We start from the raw sequence: 23,279 nt of genomic DNA on the forward strand, positions 1-23,279 counted from the left end.
AAATCTAGCAACGAGTAGTTAGATAAATGGTTTCTGGCAGCATTACAATTTTAGCCTGCAGCAAGCTAAGGCAAAAGACTAAAGATTATTGTGTAAAACTTAATTGTTACTAAGAAATGACCCTTGCTTATTGGCTACATCCAGGAACAATATATCAAAGAGAAAGCATGGACAATAGATCAAAGGGATCACTGAAGTCTTGGAAAAGGACAGCGTAAAAGCAGGGAATTGGTCCAATGAAAGCTGGAAAGCAGAGCAGCTGCTAGGTTGGTCATGGAAACTGGTGTACTGAGGACCACACGGTAAGGTTGAGGCTAAGGAGACTCTTAGTGAAAGCCCAGCCTGGATGTAGCATGAAGCTGCTCACAGAGGGCAGCCTGCTCAAGAGGTAGAACAGAAACATGCAGGCCAAGGCTTTCCTGTTAGCCCAGGCCTTTGGCTTTATGCCATAAGAATTTTCAGACCCACAAGAAAACAGGGTTGGTGACAGTGCAGAACACAGGCCTGAAAGGATGCAGCCCTCTACAACCCCAGAAGGCTTAAAGCAGGGAGGAGAGTTGTACTCTCTGGCCTGACACAACAAAAGAAATTGTTGTATGCTGTTATGCCTGTATGTTATACTAGAACTGAATGATTTAAACATTAGTTTGGGGCTATCCTTGGGCTCTTAATCTGGAGAATTTCAAAACACTGACCATAGGCCTTTTCCCTACAACAGAAAATCTAGTGCCAAATCACTCCAACATAAATCAATTTTATTCTGCATAGTCTTTCTGGCCATAAATTTTTCTTTCAATGTTTGAGAATCTACTATGCACCCAGCAATTCTCATTTATCATTACATTATATAACTGTTGGGTATGACCTGGGGCTTATTTTTCCTCTGACTTCTGCTTTAGTCTGAGCCTTTCAGGGATTTGTTTCTGAGTGCTAGAGGAAGCAGATCAATGGTTCTCAACCCCGGCTGTACATCAGAATCACCTGAGGAGTTATAAAATACAGAACCTCCTACCCACCCACAGGCCTGGAGATTCTGATTCAGTATGTATGGGGAGAGGCTCTTGGCATCTAATTTTTTTAAAAAAGCTCCACAGGTGATTCTGATGAACGGCCAGGGTTGAAAACAAACGCATCATATAGCTAGTTAGTATTTTATTGTAATTACAGGCCTGAGTGAGTTTGTTTTTGGGGAGAGAAGAGGTAAGACAGGATAATAAAAAAAGAGGTATCCTGACACAAGCAAGAGGTAACTGACTATATAATTTCAATAGTCACACAGGAAAAAGGAAGGATTTATCTGATACCCCAAGTACCAGAAACTGCTAAGAATATTTATATAGTTTGTTTTTCTTTTAAACCTCATACTGACAATGAGGCAGGTATTAATTACTATCTCCTTGTTATAGGTGTAGAATCTGAGGCTCAGAAATGGGAAGTGAGCTGGCCAATTGCCAAACAGAGCCATGTCTGTGCTCTGTTTAATCGCCTGTGCTCTTTACACTAGGTCACAACACAGAAAAATAAATAAAAACATCAGCCTTTAGTATTGGTAACTGTACTTAACCTCAACACAATTAGTGACCTTACTCTCTTCATTCAATAAGGGAATTCTGCTCATAAACTCTCACCAGGCAAATGTTCCTCACAACACCTTTACAGTATAATTCAATTAACGGAAGATGCCTCAGTCTCTTCAAAAAAACCAGACACATCACATACATCTATGCTCCTTATTGTACTTCTTTACCTGGGTCAAAACTAATCAATGCTGTTAAAAGGCAAGCCACCAACAGATAATACTAAACTTAAGTCTAGAGTTAGCTCATGTTTAAAACAAAGATGCCTTCAGAAAACACAGTAGAACTATTTGTATATAGTCTTTTGCAATTAAAACAAGAGCAATGTTTACTCACTCTAAACTTTACATGTGCCTTAAAAAAAAAAAAAAGCTCTTTGCCACACCTAAGTGATTTCCTCAAGACAACAAAAAGACTAGAACATCTGGCCTTCTATTCTAGTGTCTTTTCCCTAAAGCCACGTTGTCTTTCCAGTCTTAGTATCATACAACCCCATCCGTCTCATACAATGGAGAGCCCAGGATGCAAGAATTTTGGTACAGGCTGTGGTGACCTACAGACCTCATACCTGGATTATTTTGAAGCAAATCCCCAGATATCATTCATAATATTTCAGTATGTATCTCCAAAGAAACTTTTAATTAACATTAATTATCTACTACTAGACTATTCTAAAGAACAGAAATAATTTCAGGACAGCCCAAACATAGGTAAGTGGCTTCCTTCCCCCTTGCCTCCTCCACATGTGACACCAAGCTTTCTCCCCCTCTAACAATGTATTTTACATTTATTGGTTTAGGTGATCTCTCCCACTGGACTTCTCAAAATCCTTCTGTTGAAACTCCATCCCAGGGACTTCCCTGGTGGTCCAGGGGTTAAGAATCTGCCTTTCAATGCAGGGGACACAGGTTCGATCCCTGGTATGGGAACTAAGATCCCACATGCTGCGGGGGCAACTAAGCCCTTACACCACATCTAGAGAGCCCTCATGCCGCAACTACTGAGCCCATGCACTCTGCCACAACTAGAGAGAAGCCTGCATGCTGCAACGAAGACCCCGTGTGCTGCAACTAAGTCCCGACACCGCCAAATAAATAAATAAGTATTTTAAAAAGAGAAAAAAAAGAAGAAAGAAAGAAACTCCATCCCAAAGGTAGTTTCCATTGTGTTCCTCAGAAAGAGTGTCCTGGAGAGTCCCCTCAGGGGCTGCCCAAGAGAGTGAGAAGAAAACCTGCCTGCTCTCTATACCAAATTAAGGCAGCTCCATCTTTTTTCTGTTCTATACTGGTGTTCTGTATGAGATTCCATTTGAAGCTTAAAAGTAAAAAACACAAAACCAAGTCCAAGGGACTTCCCTGGTGGTCCAGTGGTGAAGAATCTGCCTTCCAATGCAGGGGATGTGGGTTCGATCCTTGGTCGGGGAACTAAGATCCCACATGCCGCAGGGCAACTAAGCCTGAGTGCTGCAACTACTGAGCCCACGCACCTCAACGAGAGAGCCTGCATGCCGCAAATAAGACCCGGCACAGCCAAATAAATAAATTAATATTTTGTTAAAAATAAAATAAAATAGATAGGGAATTCCCTGGCAGTCCAGTGGTTAGAACTCTGCTCTCACTGCTGAGGGCCCAGGTTCAATCCCTGGTCTGGGAACTAAGATACCATAAGCCGTGCAGTGCAGGGAAAAAAAAAAAAAAACAAATAGATTACCAACAAGGACCTACTGTATAGCACAGGGAACTCTGCTCAGTGCTCTGTAATAACCTAAATGGGAAAAGAATTCGAAAAAGAATAGATACATGTATATCTATAACTGAATCACAACATTGTTTATCAACTCCACTCCAATATAAAATACATTTTTAAAAAAATCCAGTTATAAAATCTTTTTGTATTAAAAAAAGGCAGGGGGACAAGCCTCTTAGATAGCCTCATCCACCAGAGGGCAGACAGCAGAAGCAAGAAAAACTACAATCCTGCAGCCTGTGGAACAAAAACCACATTCACAGAAAGACAGACAAGATGAAAAGGCAGAGGGCTACATACCAGATGAAGGAACAAGATAAAACCCCAGAAAACAACTAAATGAAGGGGAGATAGGCAACCTTCCAGAAAAAGAATTCAGAAAAATGATAGTGAAGATGATCCAGGACCTGGGAAGAAGAATGGAGGCAAAGACAAAGAAGATGCAAGAAATGTTTAACAAACACCTAGAAGAATTAAAGAACAAACAAACAGAGATGAACAATACAGTAACTGAAATGAAAAATACACTAGAAGGAATCAATAGCAGAATATCTGAGGCAGAAGAAAGGATAAGTGACCTGGAAGACAGAATGGTGGAATTCTCTGCCGTGGAACAGAATAAAGAAAAAAGAATGAAAAGAAATGAAGACAGCCTAAGAGACCTCTGGGACAACATTAAACGCAACAAAATTCTCATTATAGGGGTCCCAGAAGGAGAAGAGACAGAGAAAGGACCAGAGAAAACATTTGAAGAGATTATAGTCGAAAACTTCCCTAACATGGGAAAGGAAAGCACAGCGAGTCCAAGGCAGGATAAATGCAAGGAGAAACATGCCAAGACACATAGTAATCAAATTGACAAAAATCAAAGACAAAGAAAAATTATTGAAAGCAACAAGGGAAAAACGACAAATAACATACAAGGGAACTCCCATAAGGTTAACAGCTGATTTCTCAGCAGAAACTCTACAAGCCAGAAGGGAGTGGCATGATATATTTAAAGTGATGAAAGGGAAGAATCTACAACCAAGATTACTCTACCGAGCAAGGATCTCATTCAGATTTGACGGAGAAATCAAAAGCTTTACAGACAAGCAAAAGCTAAGAGAATTCAGCACCACCAAACTAGCTCTACAACAAATGCTAAAGGAACTTCTCTAAGTGGGAAACACAGAGAAGAAAAGGACCTACAAAAACAAACCCATAACAATAAAGAAAATGGTAATAGGAACATACATATCGATAATTACCTTAAACGTGAAAGGATTAAATGCTCCAACCAAAAGACACAGGCTTGCTTGAATGGATACAAAAACAAGACCCATATATATGCTGTCTACAAGAGACCCACTTCAGACCTAGGGACACATACAGACTGAAAGTGAGGGGATGGAAAAAGATATTCCATGCAAATGGAAATCAAAAGAAAGCTGGAGTAGCAATATTCATATCAGATAAAATAGAGTTTAAAATAAAGAATGCTACAAGGGACAAGGAAGGACACTACATAATGATCAAGGGATCAATCCAAGAAGAAGATATAACAATTACAAATATACATGCACCCAACACAGGAGCACCTCAATACATAAGGCAACTGCTAACAGCTATAAAACAGGAAATCGACAGTAACACAATAATAGTGGGGGACTTTAACTCCTCACTTACACCAATGGACAGATCATCCAAACAGAAAATTAATAAGGAAACACAAGCTTTAAATGACACAACAGACCAGACAGATTTAATTGATATTTATAGGACATTCCATCCAAACACAGCAGATTACACTTTCTTCTCAAGTGCACATGGAACATTCTCCAGGATAGATCACATCTTGGGTCACAAATCAAGCCTCAGTAAATTTAAGAAAATTGAAATCATATCAAGCATCTTTTCTGACCACAACACTATGAGATTAGAAGTCAATTAAAAGGAAAAAAAACAAAACACAAACACATGGAGACTAAACAATACGTTACTAAATAACCAAGAGATCACTGAAGAAATCAAAGAGGAAATCAAAAAATACCTACAGACAAATGACAAGGAAGACACGATGATCCAAAACCTATGGGATGCAGCAAAAGCAGTTCTAAGAGGGAAGAAGTTTATAGCAATACAAGCCTACCTCAAGAAACAAGAAAAATCTGAAATAAACAATCTAACCTGACACCTAAAGGAACTAGAGAAAGAACAAACAAAACCCAAAGTTAGTAGAAGGAAAGAAATCATAAAGATCAGAGCAGAAATAAATGAAATAGAAACAAAGAAAACAATAGCAAAAATCAATAAAAAGAAAAGCTGGTTCTTTGAGAAGATAAACAAAATCGATAAACCATTAACCAGAATCATCAAGAAAGAGAGGGAGAGGACTCAAATCAATAAAATTAGAAATGAAAAAGGAGAAATTACAGGCTTCCCTGGTGGCGCAGTGGTTCAGAATCTGCCTGCCAGTGAAGGGGACACGGGTTCAAGCTCTGGTCCAGGAAGATCCCACATGCCATGGAGCAACTAAGCCTGTGCGCCACAACTACTGAGCCTGAGCTCTAGAACCCGCGAGCCACAACTACTGAAGCCCGTGCACTTAGAGCCTGTGCTCCGCAACAAGAGAAGCTACCACAGTGAGAAACCCCCACTCACCACAACCAGAGAAAAGCCTGCACAGAGTAACAAAGACCGGACGCAGCCAGAAACAATAAATAAATAAAATAATGAAATAAATAAATTTTTCAGAAAAAGAAGTTACAACAGACACTGCAGAAATACAAAGCATCCTAAGAGACTACTACTAGCAACTCTATGCCAATAAAATGGACAACCTGGAAGGAATGGACAAATTCTTAGAATGGTATAACCTTCCATGACTGAACCAGGAAGAAATAGAAAATATGAACAGACCAATCACAAGTACTGAAATTGAAACTGTGATTAAAGATCTTCCAACAAATGAAAGTCCAGAACCAGATGGCTTCACAGGTGAATTCTCTCAAACATTTAGAGAAGAACTAACACCCATCCTTCTCAAACTCTTCCAAACAATTGCAGAGGAAGGAACACTCCCAAACTCATTCTATGAGACCACCATCACCTTGATATCAAAACCAGACAAAGATACTACAAAAAAAGAAAATTACAGACCAATATCACTGATGAATATAGACGCAAAAATTCTCAACAAAATACTAGCAAACAGAATCCAACAACACATTAAAAGGATCATACACCATTATCAACTGGGATTTATCCCAGGGATGCAAGGATTCTTCAGTATATGCAAATCAATCAATGTGATACACCATATTAACAAATTGAAGGATAAAACCCATATGATCATCTAAATAATGCAGAAAAAGCTTTTGACAGAATTCAACACCAATTTATGATAAAAACTCTCCAGAAACTGGGCATAGAGGGAACCTACCTCAACATAATAAAGGCCATATACGACAAACCCACAGCAAACATCATTCTCAATGGTGAAAAACTGAAAGCATTTCCTCTAAGATCAGGAACAAGACAAGGATGTCCACTCTCACCACTATTATTCAACATAGTTTTGGAAGTTTTAGTCACAGCAATCAGAAAAGAAAAAGAAATAAAAGGAATCCAAATCAGAAAAGAAGAAGTAAAACTGTCACTGTTTGCAGATGACATGATACCACACATAGAGAATCCTAAAGATGACACCAGAAAACTACTAGAGCTAATCTACGAATTTGGTAAAGTTGCAGGATACAAAATTAATGCACAGAAATCTCTTGCATTCCTATACACTAATGATGAAAAATCTGAAAGAGAAATTAAGGAAACACTCCCATTTACCAATGCAACAAAAAGAATAAAATACCTAGGAATAAACCTACCTAGGAAGACAAAAGACCTGTATGCAGAAAACTATAAGACACTGATGAAAGAAATTAAAGATGATACCAACAGATGGAGAGATATACCATGTTCTTGGATTGGAAGAATCAATATTGTGAAAATGACTATACTACCCAAAGCAATCTACAGATTCAATGCAATCCCTATCAAATTACCAATGGCATTTTATACAGAACTAGAACAAAAAAATCTTAAAATCTGTATGGAGACACAAAAGACCCCGAATAGCCAAAGCAGTCTTGAGGGGAAAAAAACAGAGCTGGAGGAATCAGACTCCCTGACTTCAGACTATACTACAAAGCTACAGTAATCAAAACAATATGGTACTGGCACAAAAACAGAAATATAGATCAATGGAACAGGATAGAAAGCCCAGAGGTAAACCCACACACCTATCGTCAACTAATCTATGACAAAGGAGGCAAGGATATACAATGGAGAAAAGACAGTCTCTTCAATAAGTGGTGCTGGGAAAACTGGACAGCTACATGTAAAAGAATGAAATTAGAACACTCCCTAACACCATACACAAAAATAAACTCAAAATGGATTAGAGACCTAAATGTAAGACCAGACACTATAGAACTGTTAGAGGAAAACATAGAAGAACTCTCTTTGACATAAATCACAGCAAGATCTTTTTTGATCCACCTCCTAGAGTAATGGTAATAAAAACAAAAATAAACAAATGGGGCCTAATGAAACTTAAAAGCTTTTGCAAAGCAAAGGAAACTACAAACAAGAAGAAACAACAACCCTCAGAATGGGAGAAAATATTTGCAAACAAATCAATGGACAAAGGATTAATCTCCAAAATATAAAAACAGCTCATGCAGCTCAATATTAAAGAAACAAACAACCCAATCCAAAAATGGGCAGAAGACCTAAATAGACATTTCTCCAAAGAAGACATACAGACGGCCATGAAGCACATGAAAAGATGCTCAACATCACTAATTATTAGAGAAATGCAAATCAAAACTACAATGAGGGGGCTTCCCTGGTGGCGCAGTGGTTGAGAATCTGCCTGCCAATGCAGGGGACACGGGTTCGAGCCCTGGTCTGGGAAGATCCCACATGCCGCGGAGCAACTGGGCCCGTGAGCCACAACTACTGAGCCTGAGCGTCGGGAGCCTCTGCTCCGCAACAAGAGAGGCTGCGATAGTGAGAGGCCCGCGCGCCGCGATGAAGAGTGGCCCCCACTCGCCGCAACTGGAGAAAGCCCTCGCACAGAAACGAAGACCCAACACAGCCAAAAATAAAAATAATAAATAAATAATAAATTAAAAAGTTTAAAAAAAAAAAAAAAACTACAATGAGGTATCACCTCACACCAGTTAGAATGGGCATCATCAGAAAATCTACAAACAACAAATGCTGGAGAGGGTGTGGAGAAAAGGGAACCCTCTTGCACTGTTGGTGGGAATGTAAATTGATACAGCCACTATGGAGAACAATATGGAGGTTCCTTAAAAAACTAAAAATAGAATTACCATATGACCCAGCAATCCCACTACTGGGCATATACCCAGAGAAAACCGTAATTCAAAAAAACACATGCACCCGAATGTTCATTGCAGCACTATTTACAATAGCCAGGTCATGGAAGCAACGTAAATGCCCATCAACAGACGAATGGATAAAGAAGTTGTGGTACATATATACAATGGAATATTACTCAGCCATAAAAAGGAACGAAATTGAGTCATTTGTTGAGACGTGGATGGATCTAGAGACTGTCATACAGAGTGAAGTAAGTCAGAAAGAGAAAAACAAATATCGTATATTAATGCATGTATGTGGAACCTAGAAAAATGGTACAGATGAGCCGGTTTGCAGGTCAGAAGTTGAGACACAGATGTAGAGAACAGACATACGGACACCAGGGGGGGACAACTGCGGTGGGGTGGGGATGGTGGTGTGCTGAATTGGGCGATTGGGATTGACATGTATACACTGATGTGTATAAAATTGATGACTAATAAGAACCTGCAGTATAAAAAAACAAACAAACAAAACAACTAATACTAAACTTTCATTGAGTTATTTGTATGGAAATATGTTAATATAAATGTTTCAGACATTACATGAAATTTCTAAAAATCTTATATGTTCTGGTATAATGTTATAAGTCATAATCCTAGTTATTACTTTAAAATGTATATCTCAGAAATAACTAATTTTCTTGTCAACTGCATTATTATGAACTTTCATCCAATCTTTAACCATGGTCATTTTTAAGTCTTTTGTCATTTACAGACAGTTCTGGGTGTACTCTGATGCTTTTGCAAATATGTTCCTATAAAAGGGTTTCATCTTCAAGGAATTCACGGAAAAGACTCTGACAAGTACAGGTTTCTGGTAACTGACTGTACTGCTGAACTGAATGAATAAGCATTTTCAGAACTCTAATGAAAAACTGATGAACTCATAAAAGTGCTAACAAAAGATCAAGATGAAAAAAAAATTAATTACATGGGACTGAGTGAACTGATAAGGATGAGTATAATTTTTGTGACTTTCTGTTTGAATTAAAAAAAAAAAAAATCCCACAAGGACTCAGAGGCAAAGAATATACAAATCAGTTTTCACTGCAAAGTAAAGGAGCTGCTACAGTGGAGGATTACTGGACTGAATGTCAATATTATGACATAGTATGAGTGTGTTTCGTGTTTGGTAATTGCAATCATTGTTGCTTTTGTTGTGGTCATCCATGTACAATGCTTGATGTCAGTCTATCTCTTGTAAAAATAAAATACACTGTGTGTGTGTGTGTGTAAAAAAATAAAATAAAATAAAATATGCTTTAAAAAAAAAAAAAAGAAGAAACGACAACCCTCAGAATGGGAGAAAATATTTGCAAACGAATCAATGGACAAAGGATTAATCTCCAAAATATAAAAACAGCTCATGCAGCTCAATATTAAAAAGCAAACAACCCAATCAAAAAATGGGCAGAAGACCTAAATAGACATTTCTCCAAAGACATACAGATGGCCAAGAAGCACATGAAAAGCTGCTCAACATCACTAATTATTAGAGAAATGCAAATCAAAACTACAATGAGGTATCACCTCACACCAGTTAGAATGGGCATCATCAGAAAATCTACAAACAACAAATGCTGGAGAGGGTGTGGAGAAAAGGGAACCCTCTTGCAGTGCTGGTGGGAATGTAAATTGATACAGCCAACTAAGGAGAACAGTATGGAGGTCCCTTAAAAAACTAAAAATAGAATTACCATATGACCCAGCAATCCCACTGCTGGCCATATACACAGAGAAAACCATAATTCAAAAAGACACATGCACCCAAATGTTCATTGCAGCACTATTTACAACAGCCAGGACATGGAAGCAACCTAAATGTCCATCTACAGATGAATGGATAAAGAAGATATGGTACATATATACAATGGAATATTACTCAGCCGTAAAAGGGAATGAAATTGGGTCATTCATAGAGACGTGGATGGATCTATAGACTGTCATACAAGTGAAGTAAGTCAGAAAGATTAAAACAAATATCATATATTAACGCGTCTATGTGGAACCTAGAAAAATGGTACAAATGAACTGGTTTGCAGGGCAGAAATAGAGACACAGATGTAGAGAACAAACGTATGGACACCAATGGGGGAAAGTGGCAGGGTGGCAGGGGGGGAGGGGGTGATGAATTGGGAGATTGGGATTGACATGTATACCCTAATATGTATGAAATGGGTAACTAATAAGAACCTGCTGTATAAAAAAAATAAATTAAATAAAATTCAAAAAAAAAAAAAAAAAAGGTAGGGGGACTTCCCTGGTGGTGCAGTGGTTAAGACTCCGCACTGCCAGTGCAGGGGGCACGGGTTCAATCCCTGGTCAGGGAACTATATCCCACACACATGCCTCAAGTTAAGAGTTCACATGCCACAACTAAGGAACCCACCTGCTACAACTAAGACCCAGTGCAACCAAATTAATTAATTAGTTAAAGGGGAAAAAAAGATAATATAGTGCACTACCACTATTTATCTTATTTTTTTTTATTATTGTTTATTTTATTTTTGGCTGCATTGGGTCTTCGTTGCCGCGCGCGGCTTTCTCTAGTTGTGGTGAGCCAGGGCTACTCTTCGCTGTGGTACGTGGGCCTCTCACTGTGGTGGCTTCTCTTGTTGCAAAGCACGGGCTCTAGGTGCACAGGCTTCAGTAGCTGTGGCTTGCGGGTTCTAGAGTGCAGGCTCAGCAGCCGTGCCATACGGGCTTAGTTGCTACACAGCATGTGGGATCTTCCTGGACCGGGGCTCGAACCTGTGTCCCCTGCATTGGCAGGCGGACTCCCAACCACTGTGACACCAGGGAAGTACTACCACTATTTAAAAACAAAAAACAAAAAAAAACACTAGGGTGGATATTATATGCATTTGCTTGCATATGTATAAAATATTTCAAAGGATAACACACAAGAACTGATAACTGATTACCAGCGAGAGGAACGGGCTGATTTAAATACTTTTCATTATAAATCTTTTAAAATTTAAAGCATATAAGTGTTGGGACTTCCCTGGTGGTGCAGTGGTTAAGACTTCGCCTTCCAATGCAGGGGGAGTGGGTTCGATCCCTGGTCAGGGAGCTAAGACCCCACATGCCTTGGGGCCAAAAAATCAAAACATAAAACGGAAGCAATATTTTTTTTTGGCTTTTTTTTTTTTAATTTTTATTTATTTATTTATGGCTGTGTTGGGTCTTCGTTTCTGTGCGAGGGCTTTCTCTAGTTGTGGCAAGCGGGGGCCACTCCTCATCGCGGTGCGCGGGCCTCTCATTATCGCGGCCTCTCTTGTTGCGGAGCACGGGCTCCAGATGCGCAGGCTCAGTAATTGTGGCTCACGGGCCCAGTTGCTCCGCGGCATGTGGGATCCTCCCAGACCAGGGCCCGAACCCGCGTCCCCTGCATCAGCAGGCAGACTCTCAACCACTGCGCCACCAGGGAAGCCCCGGAAGCAATATTTGTAACAAATTCAATAAAGACTTTAAAAATGATCCACAGGGACTTCCCTGGTGGCACAGTGATTAAGAATCCGCCTCCCAATGCAGGGGACACAGGTTCGAGCCCTGGTACACGAAGATCCCACATGCCGCGGAGCAACTAAGCCCGTGTACCACAACTACTTCACCTGTGCTCTACAGCCCGGGAGCCACAACTACTGAGCCCACGTGCCACAACTACTGAAGCCCACGCACCTAGAGCCCATGCTCTACAACAAGAGAAGCCACGGCAATGAGAAGCCTGCACACTGCAAAGAAGAGTAGCCCCCACTCGCCGCAACTAGAGAAAGCCTGCGCGCAGCAACAAAGACCCAATGCATCCAAAAATAAATATATAAAAATAAATTTATAAAAATGGTCCACATCCAAAAAAAAAAATCTTTAGGGACTTCCCTGGTGGTCCAGTGGCTAAGACTCTGCACTCCCAATGCAGGGGGCCTGAGTTCGACCCCTGGTCAGGGAACTAGATCCCACATGCCGCAACTAACAGTTCACATGTTGCAACTAAAGATCCCACGTGCCGCCACGAAGACCCAGAGCAGACAAAATAAATAAATAAATAAAATTTTAAAAACCTTTTAAAAAATAAAATAAACAAAACATGTAAGTGTTACAAATGTAATAAGTAATGCCATTTTCAAGCAGGAAACAAAAAAGAATGGCTCTAAAATCTTAACTGAAATAAATATTTCTTTGGAAGGCATCTTGAGAGAGAGTCTAATTAGAGCAGAGAGGAAAATCTGGGCATTCGTATAAAGTTTCCTCTTACCCTGGTCAGTGTGAATGCACAATCTAATACTGAATTTAAAAAAAGAAGGAGAAGAGAAGAAAGGAAACCTGAATGGCAGACCCTCAGGATATCCAGGATTCAATCACAAGCTCACAGACTTTGCACAATTACTAAAACTACTGTAGCCTTTACTCAAGCTGGTTCCTCTGCCTAACATGCTCTTTAAATTCCTTTCTCCCCTATAAAAAAGAATGAAATAATGCCACTTGCAGCAACATGGATGGACCTAGAGATTATTATACTAGTGAAGTCAGGCAGAGAAAGACAATTATATGATATCCTGTATATGTGGAATCTAAAAAAAAAAAAATGATACAAATGAACTTATTTACAAAACAGAAACAGACTCACAGACATAGAAAACAAACTTATGGTTACCAAAGTGGAAAGGGAGGTGGGGATAAATTAGGAGTTTGGAATTAAAACACATACACTACTACATATAAAATAGATAACCAACAAGCACAGGGAACTATCTTGTAATAACCTATAATGCGAAAGAATCTAAAAAAAGAATACATGTATAACTGAATCACTTTGCTGTACATCTGAAACATTATAAATCAACTATATTTCAATAAAAATTTTAAAAATAAAAATAAAAAGATATTAACACATGCAAAGACTAAAAATTCCTCTCTCCTACTCTCATCACCACCCTCCCAGCCCCTTTTATGTCCCAGTTAACTCTTACTTAATCTTTGGATTCCCAGTCTCCACATCACTTTCTTAGGGAAGACTCCCTGAGCACCAAACTAGATTAAGCCTCCCCAGGATGCATGCTACAAGTTCCCTACACTTCTCCTCTTCCTCCCCCCACGCCCCCACTCCTGTGGTGCGGCTTGAGGGATCTTAGCTCCCCAACCAGGGATTGAACCAGGGCCCCTGGGAGTGGAAGCTCGGAGTCCTAACCACTGGAGCACCAGGAAATTCCCTACTTCTCTTCTTCCTAATCCTCAGTTTAACTGCTGTTACATAAGTATTGTGGAGTACCTTGTTAACTGTTTGTCTTCCCCACAGGACTCGAAGATCCATGAGGATCACTGTATTCCCAGTGCTTAAAACACTGGCACATTGTTAATGCTCAATATTTGTTGACTAATGAACGAATAAATGAAAGATCAAAAAAATAATGAGATACTGTAAAAGTTTTTATCTTCCACTTCAGTCCTTGCAACATAAAGCAACTTTAAGTCGTAATTATATGTAGGTGGGAAAACAGAGCATGCAATGCAAAGGAAAAGTCTGAATGCACAAAGGTGCAAAGCATCTGCTGAAGTGTCACACACATTTAAAAACCATAGCCAGTGTGCACTTTCTCTTCCAGTTGCCAGTAGTCTACTAGGAATATTCCAGAAATTTAACTAATCTCCTTCAGTGGTGTATGGTTTGACTCCCACAAAGAAATAGGAATAACAAAATACAAAGAGCAGTTGAGAAAAGAAAGCCATAGCATGTGCTAAGACGCTCCTGATACAAATATGAAGGGAAAAGAAAACAAGTTTCACACTTTATGCATGTTTCTTAGATTCTCAAAGCTAAACCTGTTGGATTTATGGAAACTGTGTATCCAAAGTTTCTGGTGAACAAATAGGCTCAAACACCAATTTGAATGATGAAGGAAGAGCCCAAAGGTCTTATGTCTACTGAGTCAAGTAAGTATGTTGAGCTAATAGGTAACATTCATAACTTGAAAACCCAATGTTTGTGGGCCAGTATTTGAATTTTTAAAAAAAAATCTTGACATTTTAAAAATTGGGACCAAGTTGAATCTCAGGTTTAGAGGAAAAAAACATTTCTTAGAACCTTCAACCATGTGCCAAGCCTTTTTACATGTAATATAAATGGAATTACAAAAAATGCTAATAGGTGGGTATTACCTCCATTTACTACTGAGAAACCCAAAACAAAATTTCCAATGTGACACCATTAATTGCCAAGCTCAATTCTGACTGATCCCCAAAGTTTGGGTACCCAACCATCTTGCTCTATGCAAAAAGTTGAGCCTGGGCTCTGGACTAAGTTCTGGAGTTAAAGAATCCTGAGCTCATCACCAGAGCATTTTTTGCAAAATAAACATTTTTTAAAATTTTTAAGTTGTTATAAGCTCTTCCAAGACAATCCTTTTAGATTTATACTGTACTAATCAGGAAAAGTAATGACAAAACCTATTTTAAACATTTCAGGTAAATGCAGACAGTGTTCTGGATTTGCAATGATAAAAACTAAAAGAATAATTTAGTTTTTAACACTTCAATTTCAAAACACTGAGTTTGAAGACACTGAAATGAAGAAAAAGTAGAATTTTCTAATTTGAATGTTCACAGCGCAAATAAGCTTTACTGTAAAATGCAGACAGGATATATCACTTGCCATTCTGGAGATTAACTTTTTTAAAACTTTACCCTGCCTATTATTTTAAATGACATACAAAATATCCTTTTCCACGTGGTTTAAATGATATACTACATATTATTGTCAAAGCTTTAAGATTATTTGCCCTTCCAAGAATTAGCCCTGAATAAGACTTTTTAAATGCTATTACTTTCTATAACATATATGCATTCAAATTATCTTTCTACTCACCACAGAAAACTAATCCTCATCTTTGGGACCATATAGTTGATGACACAGCCCAAAAGCAAAATCAATAAAATAATAAATATGTACAAGCTATACGTTGATGAGTTAAAAACCAGATAACCGTTTTGGCTATTGGTGCCTTGAATGTATAATAATTTCCTACAACTGACTCAGTCTCTGGCAAGTCCCTACTTATTTTAATTTATATCTCTAACGTATAAACCTAGCTTTCCTCTCTGCAGGAGGATCAAGATGAGAAATGACCTAGATATTTCTCTAACAATACTCATTCTTTCCTCCTAAAAATATTTGTTGCTTACCTACTTATGAGAAACTGTAGTAGGACTCAAGGATACAAAATAAAGACAACACAATCCCAAGCTTGAAGTTGTAAGTTTACTCGGGGATACAGGACAGAACAATAATCAAAACATATTATGAAAAATGCTGTAACAGTATTATGGGAACACAGAACTTTTTATCCACTTTTCTGAAAACCAAGGAAAAGTATTAAGAGAGTAGGAAGAAATGCTAACCAAATGACAATATGAATATCAGACTACCTATGAACATCCTTCCGATTAACCAGAAAAGTTGTATTTGTAGTTAATTTAACTAGTGAATTACTGTTTTCATTCATTAAAACTTATAAAATATGAGATGTGCTTATGAACAAAATAATATTTTGACATACACACCATAACTTGTAAACAAGTATTGTCCTTACAAGACCATTTAATAACTCTTAGGATAATATATACAGTAGAGTGATAAACTTTTTCTGTTAAGGGCCAAACAGTAAATATTTCATGGTCTTTTTCCCAACTACTCAACTCCCCCATCATAGCACATTAAGTAGCCATAGACAACACATAAAAGAGCTACGTTCCAACAGACCTTCATACATGGTCACTGAAATTTGAATTTCATATTAGTTTAACATGTTATTAAATATCTTCCTTTTGATTTTGTCTCATCCATTCAAAAACATAAAAACTATTCTTGGCTCATGGGCTGTTACAAACACAGGTGGTGGCCAGATTTATCTGCAGTTTGTCAAAAACTACCACTAACAAGTCAATTCTACGTATTACATGATAAAAACCTTTCATGTTAATTCCAAACCACATGTAGAACCTAAACTGCGATCTATTAGTTTAACTTCTTCACCAGATTCAATCCTTACTTGATTTTCCCTAATAAAAACAAGGTCTGAAGACTATTACAAAAAATAAACTCCAAAACTATTTTGAGGAAAGGTTCTAACAGTCAAATGTGTCTCAAGTGACATCAGAAGAAATGAGGGAATAGGGAACTTCAAGGGCCAGTACCTCCACAAAAATAGCAGATGAACAAGGGAAAAACTATCACGAACAACTACACAAAAAACTATGAGAACTGGGGAAACTACTAAAAAGGTCTGGAACAACCAAGCAAATGCCTAATCAAGAAAAGGGCAAAGAGGGGCTTCCCTGGTGGCGCAGTAGTTAAGAATCCGCCTGCCAATGCAGGGGACACAGGTTCGAGCCCTGGTCCGGGAAGATCCCACATGCCGCAGAGCAACTAAGCCTGTGCGCCACAACTACTGAGGTGCTCTAGAGCCCGTGAGCCACAACTACTCAGCCCACGTGCCGCAACTACTGAAGCCCGCGTGCCTAGAGCCCATGCTCCGCAACAAGAGAAGCCACCACAATGAGAAGCCCGTGCACTGCAACAAAGAGTAGCCCCTGCTCACCACAACTAGAGAAAGTCCACGTGCAGCAACAAAGACCCAACGCAGCCAAAAATAAATAAATAAAATAAATAAATTTATTTTTAAAGAAGAAAGAAAGAAAAGGGCAAGGATAGATAGCTAGTGGGAAGCAGCCACATAGCACAGGGAGATCATCTCGGTGCTTTGTGACCACCTAGAGGGGTGGGATAGGGAGGATGGGAGGGAGATGCAAGAGGGAGGAGATATGGGGATATATGTGTATGTATAGCTGATTTACTTTGTTATAAAGCAGAAACTAACACACCACTGTAAAGCAATTATACCCCAAAAAAGATGTTAAAAAAAAAAGAAAAGGGCAAGGCTGCTGGTTTTGTAAACTCGGAGCCTGTGGGACATCGAGTAGACAACAGGTGCCCCCGAGGCTGGGACAGGTTTGGCCTTAGCAGCTGTGGGCTGTGTGGGAGTGTGCAGGCGAAGGCTGGGCCGGGGTCCGGGCTGCTTCCATAGCTCACATGGCGTGACTACTCCAGTCCTGGTACCTGACTTCTCTGGATCTGAGCTGGTGGATCTGCGCTGGTGGCTTTGTAAACACAGCGCCTGAGGGTCACCAGGGCCTGTTGCCAGCATTCCTACGGTTGAGCCGGGAACAAGGACAGTGCCAACAACAGTGTACTTTGTGAGCCCACACAATGGGTTTCAGGAGACACCACAGAGCGCGCTCCCTGGTGGACAGCTCCAGCGGAGGAATACTCAGTGGCTCCTCTCCCAGCGGAAGCGCTCCAATCCTGCCGACCTCACACAGCAGCTTAGAAACAGATCTGGGACCTTCTACTCCAAAAACTAAGGAGCAGATTCTGCTCCTAACAGGGCTGTGACAACCACAGAGCAAAAAGGAGGCCCCGCTCAACTTCCAGTGTGGGCTCTGGTCACCACAACACCAGCTACACCCCCTATCAAGGGGATATCGGCCAGCACACACTGAGGAAAGAGGTGGCAGGCATCCATACTAAAAACAGCCCTCGCACCAAAAAATACTAAACCCATGCAGGCTACACAGGGACACTCCCACATAAAAATACCCCTCTGAGACCACAGCAGACAACTGTTTTCCTAAACTCATAGAGCAAGGGAAATATAAGTTAAATGGATAAGCAAAAGAACCACTACCAATTAAAAGATCAAGAGCATTCTCCTGAAAGTAGGAACAATGAAACAGATCTCTTCAGTCTAATAGACACCGAGTTCAAAAAAGAGGTAATGAAAATACTAAAGGAATTAAGAAAGGCTATCAAAGCACAACATTGTAAATCAACCATACTTCAGTTAAAAAAAAAAGGTTATCGATAGAAATGTAGATTACTGTAAAAAGGAACTAGAAACTATAAAGAGGAGCCAAGAAAAATTAGAAAACTCATTTGCTGGATAAAACCTCAGCTAAAGGCAATGAACAGCAGACTGAATAATGCAGAAGATAGAATAATGGAAATCACCCAATCAGAACAGCAGACAGAAAGCCAGATGAAAAAAACTGAAGGCAATATAAGAAACCTATGATAATATAAAGCGTGCTAATCTAAACATAACAGAGATTCCAGAAGCAGAAGAAAGAGGAAAGGGGATCAAAAGTATATCTGAAGAAATTATGGCTGAACACTTCCCAAACCTCAAGAAGGAAACAGATATCCAGGTACAAGAAACACAGAGGGACCCAAACAAGATGAACCCAAACAAATCTATACCAAGACATATTATAATTAAAATGACAGGGACTTCCCTGGTGGCGCAGTGGTTAAGAATCCGCCTGCCAGGGTTTCCCTGGTGGAGCAGTGGTTAAGAATCCGCCTGCCAATGCAGGGGACACGGGTTTGAGCCCTGGTCCAGGAAGATCCCACATGCCGCAGAGCAACTAAGCCTGTGCACCACAACTACAGAGCCTGCGCTCTAGAGACTGCGAGCCACAACTACTGAGCCCATGTGCCACAACTACTGAAGTTAAAGAGAGGATTCTAAAGGCAGCAAGAGAAAAACAAAGAATTAATTACAAGGGAACTCCCATAAGGCTATCAGCTTGATTTCTCTACAGAAACGTTATAGGCCAGAAGGGAGTGGCAAAATATAGTCAAAAGTCCTGAAAGGAAAAAATCTGCAACCTAGAATACTCTACCCAGCAAGATTATCATTTAGAATAGGTGAGATAAAGAATTTCTCAGACAAGCAAATACTAAAAGAATACAGCAATACTAAACCATCCTAAAAGAAGTATTGAGTTAAAAGCCCAAGACTTCCCCAAGGCCCATGAGGCCCTGTACCACCTGCCCCATCCCCTCCTTGCCCTCCCCTCCTCCCTCTCTCCACATCACTCTCTCTGATTCAGCCACACGGGCCTCCTCACTCTTCCTCCAACACACTAGGCACAGTCTTGCCTCAGGACCTTTGCACAGGCTATTCCCTCTGCCTGGAACACTCTTCCCCCAGATGTCAGCACACCTCCCTCCGTCATCTCCTTCAGGTCTCTCCTCAAAGTCACCTCCTCAGAAAGGCTTCCTCTGACCCCAAGTCTGAATGACCACACCCCCTCCCCAATTCACTCTCTCTCTTTCTTGCTTTGTGTAAATTCAGGGTACTTATCACTACCTCCCATTTTGTTACTGACTGATTGACCTGTGTAGTGTCTGTCTCTGCCATTACAATGTCATCCCCTGGAGGGCAAAGATGGGTTCTCTCTGTGTCCCCAATGTCTACAGCAGACCCAGCTGCCTGGGATCAAATCCCAACTCCACCCCTGCCCAGCAGGTGGGACCTAAAGCAAGTTTCTTGTCCTCCTGGGGCCTCACCTTTTCCATCTGGAAAGTGGAGAAAATCATTGCAATCAATGAGCTTACCCACATGGTGGGCTTGGAAAGTGACAGGCACACAGTAGGTGCTCAGTAAGTGCATGGCTGAGGGTCCACCATGAATGGCCAGGGGTCCTTGGCCACATGCCATTTACCCAGATTTGTGTGTACACAGGCAGGCATGCACCTGTGTGTCCACACACCTGTGTGTCCATCTGCAGGCATTGCGCACAAACACAGGGGCAAAGAAAAAAAAAAAAAAGAAATATTGAGGGCCTTCCCAGGTGGTCCAGTGGTTAAGACTCCGCGCTCCCAATGCAAGGGGCTCAGGTTCGATCCCTGGTCAGGGAACTAGATCCTGCATGCAGCAACTAAGATCCCACACGCGGCAACAAAGACCCACGTGCCACAACTAAGACCCAGTACAGCCAAATAAATAAATATTATTTTTTTTAAAAAAGTAAAGAAAAGAAAACACACATCCACACAAAAACTTTTACATGAATCTTCACACCAGCATTCATAACAGCCAAAATGTGGAAACAAACCAAAGATCCATTAACTGATGAATAGATAGCAAAATGTGGTATATATATCTATGCAATGGAATATTACTCAACCACAAAAAGGACTGGGGTACTGATACATGCTACAACATGGATGAACCTTGAAAATATTACACCAAGTTAAAGAACTCAATCACAAAAGACCATATATTATATGATTTAATTTATATGAAATGTCCAGAATAGGAAAATCCATAAAGAAAGAACATAAACTGCTGGTTGCCTAGGGCTGAGGAGAATGACTGCTAATGGAGTGATAAAAATTTTTTACAGTTAGATTGTAGTGACGGATGTGCAACTCAATGAATATACTAAAAATCACTACATTATATTTTAAATGGATATATGTATGGTATGTGGATTATACCACAATAAAGTTGTTAAAATTTTTTTAGTTAAAACATGAAGTTGAACCCTTACCTCCCACCATATACAAAAATTAACTCAAATATATCAAAGATCTAAATGTAGGAGCTAAAACTATAAAAATCTTAGAGAAAACACAGCAGTAAATCTTCATGACCTAGTATTTGGCTACGGATTCATAGGAAGAACACCAAAAGTACAAACAACAAAAGGAAAAAATAGGTTAAATTGGACATCATCAAAATTAAAATTCTTTGCGTAGAAGAGGACACTATCAAGAGTGGGAAGACACTCATGGAATGGGAACAAATATTTGCAAATCAAATATCTGATAAACATCTCGTATCCAGAACACATAAATAACATCCACAAGTGTTGGTGAGAATACAGAAAGAAAAGGGAACCCTTGTATACTGTTGGTGGGAATGTAAATGGGTACCGTGGAAATCTATGTGGAGGTTCCTCAAAAAATTAAAACTATAACTATCATATAGTTATAATCCCACTCTGCCATACATATCCAAAATAATTTAAATTAGGATTTCAAATAGTTTTCTGCACACCCATGTTTGTTGTCACATTACTTACAATAGCAAAGACACGGAAACAACCTAAATGTCCATCAACAAATGAGTGTATAAAGAAAATGTGGTATATACATACAATGGAATATTATTGAGCCTTCTTTTTAAGAAGAAAGTCCTGCAACTTGCTACAACATGAACATGGAGGACATTATACTAAGGGAAATAAGCCACACACAGAAGAACAAATTCTACATGATCCCACTTATATCAGGAATCCAAAATAGTCAAATTCATAGAAGCACAAAGTGGAAGGGTGGTTATCAGGGGCTAGGAGGTTACTGGGGCTGGGAGGAGGGGGAATCGGGGACATGTTAGTCAAAAGGTACATAGTTCCACTTATGCAAGATGAATAAGTCTGAGAGATCTACTGTATAGCGCATATGGTCAACAATACTGTATTATATACTTAAAATCTGTTAAGTGATTACATCTTATGGTTAAGTGTATGGTATTATATATGGCATTATATATGGTGACAGTTTCACAGGTGTATACTGATCTTCAAATTCATCAAGATATACACATTAAATATGTACAGGTTTTCCATATGTCAATCATGCCTCAAAAAAAATAATAATAAAAGGGGAAAAAAAGTTAAACAAAATTACCATATGACCCAGCAATTCCACTAGTGGGTATATACCTGAGATTTAAACACAGAGGTTCAAGCAAAAACTTGTACACAACTATTGACAGCAGCATAATTAATTCATCATAACCAAAAAGTGGAAATAATCCAAATTCCCACCAACTGATGAAAGATAAACTGTGGTATATCCACACCATGGAATATTATTCAGCCATAAAAAGGAATAAAGTGCTGATATGTGCTACAATATGGATAAACTTTGAAAGCATGATGGTTAAGCGAAAGGAACCAGACAAAAAAGGCCACATACTTTGATTCCACTTATACAAAATGTCTAGAATAGGCACTCATAAAGACTGAAAGATCAGTGGTTGCCAAGGACTAGGGGAAAGGGGAAATGGGGAGTGACTGCTTAATGATTAAGTAGTTTCTTCTTGGAGTGATAAGAATGGTCTGGAATTACATAGCAGTAATGGTTACACAACACTGTAAATGTAAAAAATGCCACTGAGTTGTACACTTTAAAACGGTTTAAATGGTCAATTTTAAGTTATTTAAATTTTATCTCAATTCTTAAAAAAGTGTCTAGCTTCCTTAAACTATTTTTCAAATGGAACATTCACATCTGGTATGATAAACTGAAAGAATATTTCATTACTGCACAGTTACACTTACATTGTGGTTATTTGTTAGTAAGCAGAGGTAACTCAGAAGTCAGACAGAAATAAATCCTCATACTAGATAGAAGTTGCATTTGGCTTTGAAGTACAGGATAGGACAGATTTGCTGATGACACCTGTCTTTCTATTCAAGTTTTCAGGCCAAATTGACATGCAGACTTGAGAAAAACTATCAAATTTCTGCCTCTCATTTTAATCTCCCACTGCCAACAAGACCACTAAAAATAACATTATGTAATGAACGGTGCCCTTAGTCCTTTGCAACAGGGGAGGCAACACAGCAGAGAGAAAACACTCTGAAGCCAGACGGCCTTGGCCAGAATACCAGA

General features: G+C 39.4%; 1 protein-coding gene across 14 annotated transcripts in view; it reads right to left on the reverse strand.

Moving 5' to 3' along the window:
* The window catches only part of NSD1 (nuclear receptor binding SET domain protein 1), a 134,050-nt gene that overhangs the window by 90,915 nt on the left and 19,856 nt on the right, over positions 1-23,279 (reverse strand). The window lies entirely within an intron of this gene.

This window comes from Balaenoptera physalus (assembly GCF_965194825.1).
Source record: "Balaenoptera physalus genome assembly, chromosome: 3".
Taxonomy (NCBI): domain Eukaryota; kingdom Metazoa; phylum Chordata; class Mammalia; order Artiodactyla; family Balaenopteridae; genus Balaenoptera; species Balaenoptera physalus.